General features: G+C 46.4%; 7 non-coding genes and 2 pseudogenes across 7 annotated transcripts; all 9 read left to right on the top strand.

The window, feature by feature from the left end:
• The first annotated feature begins 1,074 nt into the window (after positions 1 to 1,074).
• Positions 1,075 to 1,265, top strand: LOC130318732 (U2 spliceosomal RNA). The gene has a single exon (XR_008865202.1). It is a non-coding gene; the product is annotated as a U2 spliceosomal RNA (small nuclear RNA).
• A 2,096-nt stretch (positions 1,266 to 3,361) lies between these two features.
• Positions 3,362 to 3,552, top strand: LOC130318730 (U2 spliceosomal RNA). Its single transcript, XR_008865201.1, has one exon. It is a non-coding gene; the product is annotated as a U2 spliceosomal RNA (small nuclear RNA).
• Positions 3,553 to 5,627: 2,075 nt separating this feature from the next.
• On the top strand, positions 5,628 to 5,818 carry LOC130318729 (U2 spliceosomal RNA). Its single transcript, XR_008865200.1, has one exon. It is a non-coding gene; the product is annotated as a U2 spliceosomal RNA (small nuclear RNA).
• Positions 5,819 to 7,919: 2,101 nt separating this feature from the next.
• LOC130318728 (U2 spliceosomal RNA) lies at positions 7,920 to 8,110 on the top strand. Its single transcript, XR_008865199.1, has one exon. It is a non-coding gene; the product is annotated as a U2 spliceosomal RNA (small nuclear RNA).
• Positions 8,111 to 10,210: 2,100 nt separating this feature from the next.
• On the top strand, positions 10,211 to 10,401 carry LOC130318727 (U2 spliceosomal RNA). Its single transcript, XR_008865198.1, has one exon. It is a non-coding gene; the product is annotated as a U2 spliceosomal RNA (small nuclear RNA).
• A 2,101-nt stretch (positions 10,402 to 12,502) lies between these two features.
• On the top strand, positions 12,503 to 12,662 carry LOC130318735 (U2 spliceosomal RNA; annotated as a pseudogene).
• Positions 12,663 to 13,357: 695 nt separating this feature from the next.
• Positions 13,358 to 13,536, top strand: LOC130318734 (U2 spliceosomal RNA; annotated as a pseudogene).
• Positions 13,537 to 15,625: 2,089 nt separating this feature from the next.
• On the top strand, positions 15,626 to 15,816 carry LOC130318726 (U2 spliceosomal RNA). Its single transcript, XR_008865197.1, has one exon. It is a non-coding gene; the product is annotated as a U2 spliceosomal RNA (small nuclear RNA).
• Positions 15,817 to 17,915: 2,099 nt separating this feature from the next.
• Positions 17,916 to 18,106, top strand: LOC130318724 (U2 spliceosomal RNA). Its single transcript, XR_008865195.1, has one exon. It is a non-coding gene; the product is annotated as a U2 spliceosomal RNA (small nuclear RNA).
• The last annotated feature ends 828 nt before the right edge of the window (positions 18,107 to 18,934 follow it).

Raw genomic sequence — 18,934 nt, 5'->3', positions numbered from 1 at the left:
ATGCATTAGACGAAAAAAAAGAAGAAAAAGAAGAATAATACGCCCAGAAAAGAGGCGAAAAGGAGAAAAACGTAAAAAAACGTGAAAAAAAAGTAAGAGGAAGAGAAGGGAAAAAAAGGTGGAAATGGGTTTAAAAGTGATTTCGGCGGAGAAATATATATATATATATATATATATATATATATATATATAATATATATACGCGCACACACACACATATATATAAACGTATTCTCCGTTGAGATATTGCAGCCGCTGCTGTGTCCAGGCCCAGGAGCCTTAGCACTGTGCTGTGATGTCACTCAATACCACTGACATCACTAGGTGTAAACAACATCTCTCCTTTGCTGTGTATGTGACTATGGAGCTGTTTGGTGATGTCGTCTATTATGGCCTTCATAGAAGCAACAGGAGATTGTTGCATCCATCTAGAACCCTCAGAACTACAGTGCTATGATGTCACTCACTTCCACAGGCCTTGCAGAGTGTAAACAACAACAACCCAGCTTTGTTGTGTATGTAACCATAGGGATTTGTGATGTCACCTAGAACCTTCACAGCAGCGACAGCTTTATGAGGAGCATCAGCACTGCTCTGCCTGAGCAGAACCATCACCGCCATAGGTTGTCAAATAACCCGGGTTTAACCCACACAGGTAAGTCCAATGGGGTGCAGGCATGTCCTCTATGCTTACAGCTTCCCGTGGGTGTTGGTTTGATACCGTTTGGGGACAGCCAAGGAGGCATCTGCAGGCAACAAAGGTAGGTGTGTGCTTGTGTGTGTGTTTCCTATGCAGATCCTAAGCCCAGTGTCACATGCAAGTAGGAGGAGTAAGAAGGGTTCCTGGCAAATCCGGGTTATGGATTGCATTTAAAAAGGCCCCGTGGGAGTGCAATGGGCCCCTGTCTTGCTGCTTAGCAATAATGGTATGGGTTTAGGTTCTGCTGTGTGTACTGGTGGTTGACTGCCCCCCAGCCCAGAGTGTGCATGGAAAATTGTCTGGCAGCCTCCCTGACAGCAAGCAGTGATAGTGCCCATGAAGGGCACCTTGTTGGGCCCGCCCCTTTCACGGTTATCGCTTCTCGGCCTTTTGGCTAAGATCAAGTGTAGTATCTGTTCTTATCAGTTTAATATCTGATACGTCCCCTATCTGGGGACCATATATTAAATGGATTTTTGAGAACGGGGGCCGATTTCGAAGCTTGCTTCCGTCGCCCTATGCATTGACCCGATATGGCAGTATCTTCGGGTACAGTGCACCACCCCCTTACAGGGTTAAAAAGAAAGATTCCTACTTTCATTGCTACCTGCTTGCTGGCTAGCCAGCTAGCCAGCCCTGTGGGCCTTGCTGCTGCTGCAGCCAAAAAACAAAAGGTGGTGCTGCTGCTGCTTCTGCTGCTTCTGCTTCTGCTTGTGTCTGGCCGCTGTTGGAGCGTCCAGGCACAGGACTTCTGCTGCTGCTGACTAAATGGCCTCCTTAATTGGATCATTTGAGTAGCCAGCACACCTGTGCAGGTAGGGCATGACATGATAGGCAGCTGCCTTGATAGCGGGTGGGTGCTGAATGTTCCTAATTGACAAAATAAGATTAATGCTTATGAAGAAATATAAAATCTCATCCCTTCCCCAATATCGCGCCACACCCCTACCCCTTAATTCCCTGGTTGAACTTGATGGACATATGTCTTTTTTCGACCGTACTAACTATGTAACTATGTAACATAACATGGGGGGGGGGGGGGGGTCTCCTGGCTGTTCACACAGGTGTGTCATTGCTGTACATTGACCATGCATTGCTTCTGTGGTATTGCAAAGGCAAAGACAAATGCTTCCAGCCATCCATTGCACTAATGGATTGGTCATCAGCTGGCTGTCTATGTCCCGCATCAATATAGACCAAAGTACAGAGGGTTAGGCTATGCTATTGTGCACCTACCTGATGCATCAGAAGGTGCGAGGCCCTTGCTAAATTCTGTGCACAGACTTTGAGATCTATACTTCAGACTGTATCTAAACCTGCTCCAACATGGACTGACATTCTGGCCTACTTTCAGCCGATGCGACTTGTCTGTCGCTGAACAGTCGCTTTTTATGTATTCAGCACCTATGTATAATGTTGTAAAAATGCTCTAGAAGCTAAAGTCGCAGAAATGTCACACATATTTGGCCTGCAACTTTCTGTGCGACAAATTCAGACAGGAAAAATCAGTATAAATCCTTAGAAAATTATCCCCCAGTGTCTCCATCTGCTGGCGGTATTGAATAAGCATTGCTGCACTGATGGGGTATGCATTAGACGAAAAAAAAGAAGAAAAAGAAGAATAATACGCCCAGAAAAGAGGCGAAAAGGAGAAAAACGTAAAAAAACGTGAAAAAAAAGTAAGAGGAAGAGAAGGGAAAAAAGGTGGAAATGGGTTTAAAAGTGATTTCGGCGGAGATATATATATATATATATATATATATATATATATATATATATATATATATACGCGCACACACACACATATATATAAACGTATTCTCCGTTGAGATATTGCAGCCGCTGCTGTGTCCAGGCCCAGGAGCCTTAGCACTGTGCTGTGATGTCACTCAATACCACTGACATCACTAGGTGTAAACAACATCTCTCCTTTGCTGTGTATGTGACTATGGAGCTGTTTGGTGATGTCGTCTATTATGGCCTTCATAGAAGCAACAGGAGATTGTTGCATCCATCTAGAACCCTCAGAACTACAGTGCTATGATGTCACTCACTTCCACAGGCCTTGCAGAGTGTAAACAACAACAACCCAGCTTTGTTGTGTATGTAACCATAGGGATTTGTGATGTCACCTAGAACCTTCACAGCAGCGACAGCTTTATGAGGAGCATCAGCACTGCTCTGCCTGAGCAGAACCATCACCGCCATAGGTTGTCAAATAACCCGGGTTTAACCCACACAGGTAAGTCCAATGGGGTGCAGGCATGTCCTCTATGCTTACAGCTTCCCGTGGGTGTTGGTTTGATACCGTTTGGGGACAGCCAAGGAGGCATCTGCAGGCAACAAAGGTAGGTGTGTGCTTGTGTGTGTGTTTCCTATGCAGATCCTAAGCCCAGTGTCACATGCAAGTAGGAGGAGTAAGAAGGGTTCCTGGCAAATCCGGGTTATGGATTGCATTTAAAAAGGCCCCGTGGGAGTGCAATGGGCCCCTGTCTTGCTGCTTAGCAATAATGGTATGGGTTTAGGTTCTGCTGTGTGTACTGGTGGTTGACTGCCCCCCAGCCCAGAGTGTGCATGGAAAATTGTCTGGCAGCCTCCCTGACAGCAAGCAGTGATAGTGCCCATGAAGGGCACCTTGTTGGGCCCGCCCCTTTCACGGTTATCGCTTCTCGGCCTTTTGGCTAAGATCAAGTGTAGTATCTGTTCTTATCAGTTTAATATCTGATACGTCCCCTATCTGGGGACCATATATTAAATGGATTTTTGAGAACGGGGGCCGATTTCGAAGCTTGCTTCCGTCGCCCTATGCATTGACCCGATATGGCAGTATCTTCGGGTACAGTGCACCACCCCCTTACAGGGTTAAAAAGAAAGATTCCTACTTTCATTGCTACCTGCTTGCTGGCTAGCCAGCTAGCCAGCCCTGTGGGCCTTGCTGCTGCTGCAGCCAAAAAACAAAAGGTGGTGCTGCTGCTGCTTCTGCTTCTGCTTGTGTCTGGCCGCTGTTGGAGCGTCCAGGCACAGGACTTCTGCTGCTGCTGACTAAATGGCCTCCTTAATTGGATCATTTGAGTAGCCAGCACACCTGTGCAGGTAGGGCATGACATGATAGGCAGCTGCCTTGATAGCGGGTGGGTGCTGAATGTTCCTAATTGACAAAATAAGATTAATGCTTATGAAGAAATATAAAATCTCATCCCTTCCCCAATATCGCGCCACACCCCTACCCCTTAATTCCCTGGTTGAACTTGATGGACATATGTCTTTTTTCGACCGTACTAACTATGTAACTATGTAACATAACATGGGGGGGGGGGGGGGTCTCCTGGCTGTTCACACAGGTGTGTCATTGCTGTACATTGACCATGCATTGCTTCTGTGGTATTGCAAAGGCAAAGACAAATGCTTCCAGCCATCCATTGCACTAATGGATTGGTCATCAGCTGGCTGTCTATGTCCCGCATCAATATAGACCAAAGTACAGAGGGTTAGGCTATGCTATTGTGCACCTACCTGATGCATCAGAAGGTGCGAGGCCCTTGCTAAATTCTGTGCACAGACTTTGAGATCTATACTTTAGACTGTATCTAAACCTGCTCCAACATGGACTGACATTCTGGCCTACTTTCAGCCGATGCGACTTGTCTGTCGCTGAACAGTCGCTTTTTATGTATTCAGCACCTATGTATAATGTTGTAAAAATGCTCTAGAAGCTAAAGTCGCAGAAATGTCACACATATTTGGCCTGCAACTTTCTGTGCGACAAATTCAGACAGGAAAAATCAGTATAAATCCTTAGAAAATTATCCCCCAGTGTCTCCATCTGCTGGCGGTATTGAATAAGCATTGCTGCACTGATGGGGTATGCATTAGACGAAAAAAAAGAAGAAAAAGAAGAATAATACGCCCAGAAAAGAGGCGAAAAGGAGAAAAACGTAAAAAAACGTGAAAAAAAAGTAAGAGGAAGAGAAGGGAAAAAAAGGTGGAAATGGGTTTAAAAGTGATTTCGGCGGAGAAATATATATATATATATATATATATATATATATATATACGCGCACACACACACATATATATAAACGTATTCTCCGTTGAGATATTGCAGCCGCTGCTGTGTCCAGGCCCAGGAGCCTTAGCACTGTGCTGTGATGTCACTCAATACCACTGACATCACTAGGTGTAAACAACATCTCTCCTTTGCTGTGTATGTGACTATGGAGCTGTTTGGTGATGTCGTCTATTATGGCCTTCATAGAAGCAACAGGAGATTGTTGCATCCATCTAGAACCCTCAGAACTACAGTGCTATGATGTCACTCACTTCCACAGGCCTTGCAGACTGTAAACAACAACAACCCAGCTTTGTTGTGTATGTAACCATAGGGATTTGTGATGTCACCTAGAACCTTCACAGCAGCGACAGCTTTATGAGGAGCATCAGCACTGCTCTGCCTGAGCAGAACCATCACCGCCATAGGTTGTCAAATAACCCGGGTTTAACCCACACAGGTAAGTCCAATGGGGTGCAGGCATGTCCTCTATGCTTACAGCTTCCCGTGGGTGTTGGTTTGATACCGTTTGGGGACAGCCAAGGAGGCATCTGCAGGCAACAAAGGTAGGTGTGTGCTTGTGTGTGTGTTTCCTATGCAGATCCTAAGCCCAGTGTCACATGCAAGTAGGAGGAGTAAGAAGGGTTCCTGGCAAATCCGGGTTATGGATTGCATTTAAAAAGGCCCCGTGGGAGTGCAATGGGCCCCTGTCTTGCTGCTTAGCAATAATGGTATGGGTTTAGGTTCTGCTGTGTGTACTGGTGGTTGACTGCCCCCCAGCCCAGAGTGTGCATGGAAAATTGTCTGGCAGCCTCCCTGACAGCAAGCAGTGATAGTGCCCATGAAGGGCACCTTGTTGGGCCCGCCCCTTTCACGATTATCGCTTCTCGGCCTTTTGGCTAAGATCAAGTGTAGTATCTGTTCTTATCAGTTTAATATCTGATACGTCCCCTATCTGGGGACCATATATTAAATGGATTTTTGAGAACGGGGGCCGATTTCGAAGCTTGCTTCCGTCGCCCTATGCATTGACCCGATATGGCAGTATCTTCGGGTACAGTGCACCACCCCCTTACAGGGTTAAAAAGAAAGATTCCTACTTTCATTGCTACCTGCTTGCTGGCTAGCCAGCTAGCCAGCCCTGTGGGCCTTGCTGCTGCTGCAGCCAAAAAACAAAAGGTGGTGCTGCTGCTGCTTCTGCTGCTTCTGCTTCTGCTTGTGTCTGGACGCTGTTGGAGCGTCCAGGCACAGGACTTCTGCTGCTGCTGACTAAATGGCCTCCTTAATTGGATCATTTGAGTAGCCAGCACACCTGTGCAGGTAGGGCATGACATGATAGGCAGCTGCCTTGATAGCGGGTGGGTGCTGAATGTTCCTAATTGACAAAATAAGATTAATGCTTATGAAGAAATATAAAATCTCATCCCTTCCCCAATATCGCGCCACACCCCTACCCCTTAATTCCCTGGTTGAACTTGATGGACATATGTCTTTTTTCGACCGTACTAACTATGTAACTATGTAACATAACATGGGGGGGGGGGGGGGGGGGGGTCTCCTGGCTGTTCACACAGGTGTGTCATTGCTGTACATTGACCATGCATTGCTTCTGTGGTATTGCAAAGGCAAAGACAAATGCTTCCAGCCATCCATTGCACTAATGGATTGGTCATCAGCTGGCTGTCTATGTCCCGCATCAATATAGACCAAAGTACAGAGGGTTAGGCTATGCTATTGTGCACCTACCTGATGCATCAGAAGGTGCGAGGCCCTTGCTAAATTCTGTGCACAGACTTTGAGATCTATACTTTAGACTGTATCTAAACCTGCTCCAACATGGACTGACATTCTGGCCTACTTTCAGCCGATGCGACTTGTCTGTCGCTGAACAGTCGCTTTTTATGTATTCAGCACCTATGTATAATGTTGTAAAAATGCTCTAGAAGCTAAAGTCGCAGAAATGTCACACATATTTGGCCTGCAACTTTCTGTGCGACAAATTCAGACAGGAAAAATCAGTATAAATCCTTAGAAAATTATCCCCCAGTGTCTCCATCTGCTGGCGGTATTGAATAAGCATTGCTGCACTGATGGGGTATGCATTAGACGAAAAAAAAGAAGAAAAAGAAGAATAATACGCCCAGAAAAGAGGCGAAAAGGAGAAAAACGTAAAAAAACGTGAAAAAAAAGTAAGAGGAAGAGAAGGGAAAAAAGGTGGAAATGGGTTTAAAAGTGATTTCGGCGGAGAAATATATATATATATATATATATATATATATATATATATATATATATATACGCGCACACACACACATATATATAAACGTATTCTCCGTTGAGATATTGCAGCCGCTGCTGTGTCCAGGCCCAGGAGCCTTAGCACTGTGCTGTGATGTCACTCAATACCACTGACATCACTAGGTGTAAACAACATCTCTCCTTTGCTGTGTATGTGACTATGGAGCTGTTTGGTGATGTCGTCTATTATGGCCTTCATAGAAGCAACAGGAGATTGTTGCATCCATCTAGAACCCTCAGAACTACAGTGCTATGATGTCACTCACTTCCACAGGCCTTGCAGAGTGTAAACAACAACAACCCAGCTTTGTTGTGTATGTAACCATAGGGATTTGTGATGTCACCTAGAACCTTCACAGCAGCGACAGCTTTATGAGGAGCATCAGCACTGCTCTGCCTGAGCAGAACCATCACCGCCATAGGTTGTCAAATAACCCGGGTTTAACCCACACAGGTAAGTCCAATGGGGTGCAGGCATGTCCTCTATGCTTACAGCTTCCCGTGGGTGTTGGTTTGATACCGTTTGGGGACAGCCAAGGAGGCATCTGCAGGCAACAAAGGTAGGTGTGTGCTTGTGTGTGTGTTTCCTATGCAGATCCTAAGCCCAGTGTCACATGCAAGTAGGAGGAGTAAGAAGGGTTCCTGGCAAATCCGGGTTATGGATTGCATTTAAAAAGGCCCCGTGGGAGTGCAATGGGCCCCTGTCTTGCTGCTTAGCAATAATGGTATGGGTTTAGGTTCTGCTGTGTGTACTGGTGGTTGACTGCCCCCCAGCCCAGAGTGTGCATGGAAAATTGTCTGGCAGCCTCCCTGACAGCAAGCAGTGATAGTGCCCATGAAGGGCACCTTGTTGGGCCCGCCCCTTTCACGGTTATCGCTTCTCGGCCTTTTGGCTAAGATCAAGTGTAGTATCTGTTCTTATCAGTTTAATATCTGATACGTCCCCTATCTGGGGACCATATATTAAATGGATTTTTGAGAACGGGGGCCGATTTCGAAGCTTGCTTCCGTCGCCCTATGCATTGACCCGATATGGCAGTATCTTCGGGTACAGTGCACCACCCCCTTACAGGGTTAAAAAGAAAGATTCCTACTTTCATTGCTACCTGCTTGCTGGCTAGCCAGCTAGCCAGCCCTGTGGGCCTTGCTGCTGCTGCAGCCAAAAAACAAAAGGTGGTGCTGCTGCTGCTTCTGCTGCTTCTGCTTCTGCTTCTGCTTGTGTCTGGCCGCTGTTGGAGCGTCCAGGCACAGGACTTCTGCTGCTGCTGACTAAATGGCCTCCTTAATTGGATCATTTGAGTAGCCAGCACACCTGTGCAGGTAGGGCATGACATGATAGGCAGCTGCCTTGATAGCGGGTGGGTGCTGAATGTTCCTAATTGACAAAATAAGATTAATGCTTATGAAGAAATATAAAATCTCATCCCTTCCCCAATATCGCGCCACACCCCTACCCCTTAATTCCCTGGTTGAACTTGATGGACATATGTCTTTTTTCGACCGTACTAACTATGTAACTATGTAACATAACATGGGGGGGGGGGGGGTCTCCTGGCTGTTCACACAGGTGTGTCATTGCTGTACATTGACCATGCATTGCTTCTGTGGTATTGCAAAGGCAAAGACAAATGCTTCCAGCCATCCATTGCACTAATGGATTGGTCATCAGCTGGCTGTCTATGTCCCGCATCAATATAGACCAAAGTACAGAGGGTTAGGCTATGCTATTGTGCACCTACCTGATGCATCAGAAGGTGCGAGGCCCTTGCTAAATTCTGTGCACAGACTTTGAGATCTATACTTCAGACTGTATCTAAACCTGCTCCAACATGGACTGACATTCTGGCCTACTTTCAGCCGATGCGACTTGTCTGTCGCTGAACAGTCGCTTTTTATGTATTCAGCACCTATGTATAATGTTGTAAAAATGCTCTAGAAGCTAAAGTCGCAGAAATGTCACACATATTTGGCCTGCAACTTTCTGTGCGACAAATTCAGACAGGAAAAATCAGTATAAATCCTTAGAAAATGATCCCCCAGTGTCTCCATCTGCTGGCGGTATTGAATAAGCATTGCTGCACTGATGGGGTATGCATTAGACGAAAAAAAAGAAGAAAAAGAAGAATAATACGCCCAGAAAAGAGGCGAAAAGGAGAAAAACGTAAAAAAACGTGAAAAAAAAGTAAGAGGAAGAGAAGGGAAAAAAGGTGGAAATGGGTTTAAAAGTGATTTCGGCGGAGAAATATATATATATATATATATATATATATATATATATATATATATATATACGCGCACACACACACATATATATAAACGTATTCTCCGTTGAGATATTGCAGCCGCTGCTGTGTCCAGGCCCAGGAGCCTTAGCACTGTGCTGTGATGTCACTCAATACCACTGACATCACTAGGTGTAAACAACATCTCTCCTTTGCTGTGTATGTGACTATGGAGCTGTTTGGTGATGTCGTCTATTATGGCCTTCATAGAAGCAACAGGAGATTGTTGCATCCATCTAGAACCCTCAGAACTACAGTGCTATGATGTCACTCACTTCCACAGGCCTTGCAGAGTGTAAACAACAACAACCCAGCTTTGTTGTGTATGTAACCATAGGGATTTGTGATGTCACCTAGAACCTTCACAGCAGCGACAGCTTTATGAGGAGCATCAGCACTGCTCTGCCTGAGCAGAACCATCACCGCCATAGGTTGTCAAATAACCCGGGTTTAACCCACACAGGTAAGTCCAATGGGGTGCAGGCATGTCCTCTATGCTTACAGCTTCCCGTGGGTGTTGGTTTGATACCGTTTGGGGACAGCCAAGGAGGCATCTGCAGGCAACAAAGGTAGGTGTGTGCTTGTGTGTGTGTTTCCTATGCAGATCCTAAGCCCAGTGTCACATGCAAGTAGGAGGAGTAAGAAGGGTTCCTGGCAAATCCGGGTTATGGATTGCATTTAAAAAGGCCCCGTGGGAGTGCAATGGGCCCCTGTCTTGCTGCTTAGCAATAATGGTATGGGTTTAGGTTCTGCTGTGTGTACTGGTGGTTGACTGCCCCCCAGCCCAGAGTGTGCATGGAAAATTGTCTGGCAGCCTCCCTGACAGCAAGCAGTGATAGTGCCCATGAAGGGCACCTTGTTGGGCCCGCCCCTTTCACGGTTATCGCTTCTCGGCCTTTTGGCTAAGATCAAGTGTAGTATCTGTTCTTATCAGTTTAATATCTGATACGTCCCCTATCTGGGGACCATATATTAAATGGATTTTTGAGAACGGGGGCCGATTTCGAAGCTTGCTTCCGTCGCCCTATGCATTGACCCGATATGGCAGTATCTTCGGGTACAGTGCACCACCCCCTTACAGGGTTAAAAAGAAAGATTCCTACTTTCATTGCTACCTGCTTGCTGGCTAGCCAGCTAGCCAGCCCTGTGGGCCTTGCTGCTGCTGCAGCCAAAAAACAAAAGGTGGTGCTGCTGCTGCTTCTGCTGCTTCTGCTTCTGCTTGTGTCTGGCCGCTGTTGGAGCGTCCAGGCACAGGACTTCTGCTGCTGCTGACTAAATGGCCTCCTTAATTGGATCATTTGAGTAGCCAGCACACCTGTGCAGGTAGGGCATGACATGATAGGCAGCTGCCTTGATAGCGGGTGGGTGCTGAATGTTCCTAATTGACAAAATAAGATTAATGCTTATGAAGAAATATAAAATCTCATCCCTTCCCCAATATCGCGCCACACCCCTACCCCTTAATTCCCTGGTTGAACTTGATGGACATATGTCTTTTTTCGACCGTACTAACTATGTAACTATGTAACATAACATGGGGGGGGGGGGGGGTCTCCTGGCTGTTCACACAGGTGTGTCATTGCTGTACATTGACCATGCATTGCTTCTGTGGTATTGCAAAGGCAAAGACAAATGCTTCCAGCCATCCATTGCACTAATGGATTGGTCATCAGCTGGCTGTCTATGTCCCGCATCAATATAGACCAAAGTACAGAGGGTTAGGCTATGCTATTGTGCACCTACCTGATGCATCAGAAGGTGCGAGGCCCTTGCTAAATTCTGTGCACAGACTTTGAGATCTATACTTCAGACTGTATCTAAACCTGCTCCAACATGGACTGACATTCTGGCCTACTTTCAGCCGATGCGACTTGTCTGTCGCTGAACAGTCGCTTTTTATGTATTCAGCACCTATGTATAATGTTGTAAAAATGCTCTAGAAGCTAAAGTCGCAGAAATGTCACACATATTTGGCCTGCAACTTTCTGTGCGACAAATTCAGACAGGAAAAATCAGTATAAATCCTTAGAAAATTATCCCCCAGTGTCTCCATCTGCTGGCGGTATTGAATAAGCATTGCTGCACTGATGGGGTATGCATTAGACGAAAAAAAAGAAGAAAAAGAAGAATAATACGCCCAGAAAAGAGGCGAAAAGGAGAAAAACGTAAAAAAACGAGAAAAAAAAGTAAGAGGAAGAGAAGGGAAAAAAGGTGGAAATGGGTTTAAAAGTGATTTCGGCGGAGAAATATATATATATATATATATATATATATATATATATATATATATATATATATATACGCGCACACACACACATATATATAAACGTATTCTCCGTTGAGATATTGCAGCCGCTGCTGTGTCCAGGCCCAGGAGCCTTAGCACTGTGCTGTGATGTCACTCAATACCACTGACATCACTAGGTGTAAACAACATCTCTCCTTTGCTGTGTATGTGACTATGGAGCTGTTTGGTGATGTCGTCTATTATGGCCTTCATAGAAGCAACAGGAGATTGTTGCATCCATCTAGAACCCTCAGAACTACAGTGCTATGATGTCACTCACTTCCACAGGCCTTGCAGAGTGTAAACAACAACAACCCAGCTTTGTTGTGTATGTAACCATAGGGATTTGTGATGTCACCTAGAACCTTCACAGCAGCGACAGCTTTATGAGGAGCATCAGCACTGCTCTGCCTGAGCAGAACCATCACCGCCATAGGTTGTCAAATAACCCGGGTTTAACCCACACAGGTAAGTCCAATGGGGTGCAGGCATGTCCTCTATGCTTACAGCTTCCCGTGGGTGTTGGTTTGATACCGTTTGGGGACAGCCAAGGAGGCATCTGCAGGCAACAAAGGTAGGTGTGTGCTTGTGTGTGTGTTTCCTATGCAGATCCTAAGCCCAGTGTCACATGCAAGTAGGAGGAGTAAGAAGGGTTCCTGGCAAATCCGGGTTATGGATTGCATTTAAAAAGGCCCCGTGGGAGTGCAATGGGCCCCTGTCTTGCTGCTTAGCAATAATGGTATGGGTTTAGGTTCTGCTGTGTGTACTGGTGGTTGACTGCCCCCCAGCCCAGAGTGTGCATGGAAAATTGTCTGGCAGCCTCCCTGACAGCAAGCAGTGATAGTGCCCATGAAGGGCACCTTGTTGGGCCCGCCCCTTTCACGGTTATCGCTTCTCGGCCTTTTGGCTAAGATCAAGTGTAGTATCTGTTCTTATCAGTTTTCATGCTGGTGGGGATGGGTGCTGCATGGAGGATGCAGGTGTACCAGGGCTTTCCGGGGCTGGTTCTGAGGAATCAGCTCGACGGCTGCCCCGATGTGACCTGTTCCCTCCGGGTCTCGCCATGAGGCTGAGAGGGTCTAGAGCCGAGGTACTTTTGTGCCTCGGGGAGTGGTGACCCCGAGGTGCCGAAACTCACTGGGAGAATAGGCTCACTGAGTTGAAGCACGGGCACCATAATCTCTTCACCTTGTGGCACTCACCTCTTGATTCCCGGCCTTCTGGCTAGGATCAGAGAAATTTTTATAGATCCGGCCGGATGTCCGGGCAGTATATCTGCACACATTCACTTATTTATTTATTTTTTTGTCTCACTGTGTCACTTTTTGCGTGTTGTGTGTACACAGGATTTGTCAGGATGCGGTAGCCCTTCTGGGTGTCCCTCCTGGCGGTCTAGGGGAGGTGTGTGTGGCCATTAGGTTCCGCACCTCCCTGCAAACACCCCGGGTACCCCTGCTTTGGCAGGGTACCTACCGTAATCGGCTCTGCGGGCAGATACCTTGGCCAACGCCAAGGGGGATGCCGGGAGCATTTGTGGTCCCCTAGTAGCTTTGGCGAAAAGGGACATCGAACCTGGAACCTCGCAGGTACCTTTTGGTCCGGAGGCGAAGGGTAAGGTTTGTTGGGGGGCCTCTCTCCTATCGGAGAAGGGCTTGCGATAGACCGCATCCTTTGTGCACGTTTTTTTTAGTGTAACACGTTTGCACTTTTTCTTGCACTTTGGGTGAATCGAAAGCACGTTCCTCGGCTTTAGATAAAAAAAAAAAAATCTGTTCTTATCAGTTTAATATCTGATACGTCCCCTATCTGGGGACCATATATTAAATGGATTTTTGAGAACGGGGGCCGATTTCGAAGCTTGCTTCCGTCGCCCTATGCATTGACCCGATATGGCAGTATCTTCGGGTACAGTGCACCACCCCCTTACAGGGTTAAAAAGAAAGATTCCTACTTTCATTGCTACCTGCTTGCTGGCTAGCCAGCTAGCCAGCCCTGTGGGCCTTGCTGCTGCTGCAGCCAAAAAACAAAAGGTGGTGCTGCTGCTGCTTCTGCTGCTTCTGCTTCTGCTTGTGTCTGGCCGCTGTTGGAGCGTCCAGGCACAGGACTTCTGCTGCTGCTGACTAAATGGCCTCCTTAATTGGATCATTTGAGTAGCCAGCACACCTGTGCAGGTAGGGCATGACATGATAGGCAGCTGCCTTGATAGCGGGTGGGTGCTGAATGTTCCTAATTGACAAAATAAGATTAATGCTTATGAAGAAATATAAAATCTCATCCCTTCCCCAATATCGCGCCACACCCCTACCCCTTAATTCCCTGGTTGAACTTGATGGACATATGTCTTTTTTCGACCGTACTAACTATGTAACTATGTAACATAACATGGGGGGGGGGGGGGTCTCCTGGCTGTTCACACAGGTGTGTCATTGCTGTACATTGACCATGCATTGCTTCTGTGGTATTGCAAAGGCAAAGACAAATGCTTCCAGCCATCCATTGCACTAATGGATTGGTCATCAGCTGGCTGTCTATGTCCCGCATCAATATAGACCAAAGTACAGAGGGTTAGGCTATGCTATTGTGCACCTACCTGATGCATCAGAAGGTGCGAGGCCCTTGCTAAATTCTGTGCACAGACTTTGAGATCTATACTTTAGACTGTATCTAAACCTGCTCCAACATGGACTGACATTCTGGCCTACTTTCAGCCGATGCGACTTGTCTGTCGCTGAACAGTCGCTTTTTATGTATTCAGCACCTATGTATAATGTTGTAAAAATGCTCTAGAAGCTAAAGTCGCAGAAATGTCACACATATTTGGCCTGCAACTTTCTGTGCGACAAATTCAGACAGGAAAAATCAGTATAAATCCTTAGAAAATTATCCCCCAGTGTCTCCATCTGCTGGCGGTATTGAATAAGCATTGCTGCACTGATGGGGTATGCATTAGACGAAAAAAAAGAAGAAAAAGAAGAATAATACGCCCAGAAAAGAGGCGAAAAGGAGAAAAACGTAAAAAAACGTGAAAAAAAAGTAAGAGGAAGAGAAGGGAAAAAAAGGTGGAAATGGGTTTAAAAGTGATTTCGGCGGAGAAATATATATATATATATATATATATATATATATATATATATATACGCGCACACACACACATATATATAAACGTATTCTCCGTTGAGATATTGCAGCCGCTGCTGTGTCCAGGCCCAGGAGCCTTAGCACTGTGCTGTGATGTCACTCAATACCACTGACATCACTAGGTGTAAACAACATCTCTCCTTTGCTGTGTATGTGACTATGGAGCTGTTTGGTGATGTCGTCTATTATGGCCTTCATAGAAGCAACAGGAGATTGTTGCATCCATCTAGAACCCTCAGAACTACAGTGCTATGATGTCACTCACTTCCACAGGCCTTGCAGACTGTAAACAACAACAACCCAGCTTTGTTGTGTATGTAACCATAGGGATTTGTGATGTCACCTAGAACCTTCACAGCAGCGACAGCTTTATGAGGAGCATCAGCACTGCTCTGCCTGAGCAGAACCATCACCGCCATAGGTTGTCAAATAACCCGGGTTTAACCCACACAGGTAAGTTCAATGGGGTGCAGGCATGTCCTCTATGCTTACAGCTTCCCGTGGGTGTTGGTTTGATACCGTTTGGGGACAGCCAAGGAGGCATCTGCAGGCAACAAAGGTAGGTGTGTGCTTGTGTGTGTGTTTCCTATGCAGATCCTAAGCCCAGTGTCACATGCAAGTAGGAGGAGTAAGAAGGGTTCCTGGCAAATCCGGGTTATGGATTGCATTTAAAAAGGCCCCGTGGGAGTGCAATGGGCCCCTGTCTTGCTGCTTAGCAATAATGGTATGGGTTTAGGTTCTGCTGTGTGTACTGGTGGTTGACTGCCCCCCAGCCCAGAGTGTGCATGGAAAATTGTCTGGCAGCCTCCCTGACAGCAAGCAGTGATAGTGCCCATGAAGGGCACCTTGTTGGGCCCGCCCCTTTCACGATTATCGCTTCTCGGCCTTTTGGCTAAGATCAAGTGTAGTATCTGTTCTTATCAGTTTAATATCTGATACGTCCCCTATCTGGGGACCATATATTAAATGGATTTTTGAGAACGGGGGCCGATTTCGAAGCTTGCTTCCGTCGCCCTATGCATTGACCCGATATGGCAGTATCTTCGGGTACAGTGCACCACCCCCTTACAGGGTTAAAAAGAAAGATTCCTACTTTCATTGCTACCTGCTTGCTGGCTAGCCAGCTAGCCAGCCCTGTGGGCCTTGCTGCTGCTGCAGCCAAAAAACAAAAGGTGGTGCTGCTGCTGCTTCTGCTGCTTCTGCTTCTGCTTGTGTCTGGACGCTGTTGGAGCGTCCAGGCACAGGACTTCTGCTGCTGCTGACTAAATGGCCTCCTTAATTGGATCATTTGAGTAGCCAGCACACCTGTGCAGGTAGGGCATGACATGATAGGCAGCTGCCTTGATAGCGGGTGGGTGCTGAATCTTCCTAATTGACAAAATAAGATTAATGCTTATGAAGAAATATAAAATCTCATCCCTTCCCCAATATCGCGCCACACCCCTACCCCTTAATTCCCTGGTTGAACTTGATGGACATATGTCTTTTTTCGACCGTACTAACTATGTAACTATGTAACATAACATGGGGGGGGGGGGGGGGGTCTCCTGGCTGTTCACACAGGTGTGTCATTGCTGTACATTGACCATGCATTGCTTCTGTGGTATTGCAAAGGCAAAGACAAATGCTTCCAGCCATCCATTGCACTAATGGATTGGTCATCAGCTGGCTGTCTATGTCCCGCATCAATATAGACCAAAGTACAGAGGGTTAGGCTATGCTATTGTGCACCTACCTGATGCATCAGAAGGTGCGAGGCCCTTGCTAAATTCTGTGCACAGACTTTGAGATCTATACTTTAGACTGTATCTAAACCTGCTCCAACATGGACTGACATTCTGGCCTACTTTCAGCCGATGCGACTTGTCTGTCGCTGAACAGTCGCTTTTTATGTATTCAGCACCTATGTATAATGTTGTAAAAATGCTCTAGAAGCTAAAGTCGCAGAAATGTCACACATATTTGGCCTGCAACTTTCTGTGCGACAAATTCAGACAGGAAAAATCAGTATAAATCCTTAGAAAATTATCCCCCAGTGTCTCCATCTGCTGGCGGTATTGAATAAGCATTGCTGCACTGACGGGGTATGCATTAGACGAAAAAAAAGAAGAAAAAGAAGAATAATACGCCCAGAAAAGAGGCGAAAAGGAGAAAAACGTAAAAAAACGTGAAAAAAAAGTAAGAGGAAGAGAAGGGAAAAAAGGTGGAAATGGGTTTAAAAGTGATTTCGGCGGAGAAATATATATATATATATATATATATATATATATATATATATATATATATATACGCGCACACACACACATATATATAAACGTATTCTCCGTTGAGATATTGCAGCCGCTGCTGTGTCCAGGCCCAGGAGCCTTAGCACTGTGCTGTGATGTCACTCAATACCACTGACATCACTAGGTGTAAACAACATCTCTCCTTTGCTGTGTATGTGACTATGGAGCTGTTTGGTGATGTCGTCTATTATGGCCTTCATAGAAGCAACAGGAGATTGTTGCATCCATCTAGAACCCTCAGAACTACAGTGCTATGATGTCACTCACTTCCACAGGCCTTGCAGAGTGTAAACAACAACAACCCAGCTTTGTTGTGTATGTAACCATAGGGATTTGTGATGTCACCTAGAACCTTCACAGCAGCGACAGCTTTATGAGGAGCATCAGCACTGCTCTGCCTGAGCAGAACCATCACCGCCATAGGTTGTCAAATAACCCGGGTTTAACCCACACAGGTAAGTCCAATGGGGTGCAGGCATGTCCTCTATGCTTACAGCTTCCCGTGGGTGTTGGTTTGATACCGTTTGGGGACAGCCAAGGAGGCATCTGCAGGCAACAAAGGTAGGTGTGTGCTTGTGTGTGTGTTTCCTATGCAGATCCTAAGCCCAGTGTCACATGCAAGTAGGAGGAGTAAGAAGGGTTCCTGGCAAATCCGGGTTATGGATTGCATTTAAAAAGGCCCCGTGGGAGTGCAATGGGCCCCTGTCTTGCTGCTTAGCAATAATGGTATGGGTTTAGGTTCTGCTGTGTGTACTGGTGGTTGACTGCCCCCCAGCCCAGAGTGTGCATGGAAAATTGTCTGGCAGCCTCCCTGACAGCAAGCAGTGATAGTGCCCATGAAGGGCACCTTGTTGGGCCCGCCCCTTTCACGGTTATCGCTTCTCGGCCTTTTGGCTAAGATCAAGTGTAGTATCTGTTCTTATCAGTTTAATATCTGATACGTCCCCTATCTGGGGACCATATATTAAATGGATTTTTGAGAACGGGGGCCGATTTCGAAGCTTGCTTCCGTCGCCCTATGCATTGACCCGATATGGCAGTATCTTCGGGTACAGTGCACCACCCCCTTACAGGGTTAAAAAGAAAGATTCCTACTTTCATTGCTACCTGCTTGCTGGCTAGCCAGCTAGCCAGCCCTGTGGGCCTTGCTGCTGCTGCAGCCAAAAAACAAAAGGTGGTGCTGCTGCTGCTTCTGCTGCTTCTGCTTCTGCTTGTGTCTGGCCGCTGTTGGAGCGTCCAGGCACAGGACTTCTGCTGCTGCTGACTAAATGGCCTCCTTAATTGGATCATTTGAGTAGCCAGCACACCTGTGCAGGTAGGGCATGACATGATAGGCAGCTGCCTTGATAGCGGGTGGGTGCTGAATGTTCATAATTGACAAAATAAGATTAATGCTTATGAAGAAATATAAAATCTCATCCCTTCCCCAATATCGCGCCACACCCCTACCCCTTAATTCCCTGGTTGAACTTGATGGACATATGTCTTTTTTCGACCGTACTAACTATGTAACTATGTAACATAACATGGGGGGGGGGGGGGTCTCCTGGCTGTTCACACAGGTGTGTCATTGCTGTACATTGACCATGCATTGCTTCTGTGGTATTGCAAAGGCAAAGACAAATGCTTCCAGCCATCCATTGCACTAATGGATTGGTCATCAGCTGGCTGTCTATGTCCCGCATCAATATAGACCAAAGTACAGAGGGTTAGGCTATGCTATTGTGCACCTACCTGATGCATCAGAAGGTGCGAGGCCCTTGCTAAATTCTGTGCACAGACTTTGAGATCTATACTTCAGACTGTATCTAAACCTGCTCCAACATGGACTGACATTCTGGCCTACTTTCAGCCGATGCGACTTGTCTGTCGCTGAACAGTCGCTTTTTATGT

This window comes from Hyla sarda, unplaced genomic scaffold (genome assembly GCF_029499605.1).
Source record: "Hyla sarda isolate aHylSar1 unplaced genomic scaffold, aHylSar1.hap1 scaffold_2068, whole genome shotgun sequence".
Taxonomy (NCBI): Eukaryota; Metazoa; Chordata; class Amphibia; order Anura; family Hylidae; genus Hyla; species Hyla sarda.
The sequence above is the reverse complement of the archived record's forward strand: the minus strand, read 5'-3'. Positions and strand labels throughout refer to the sequence as shown.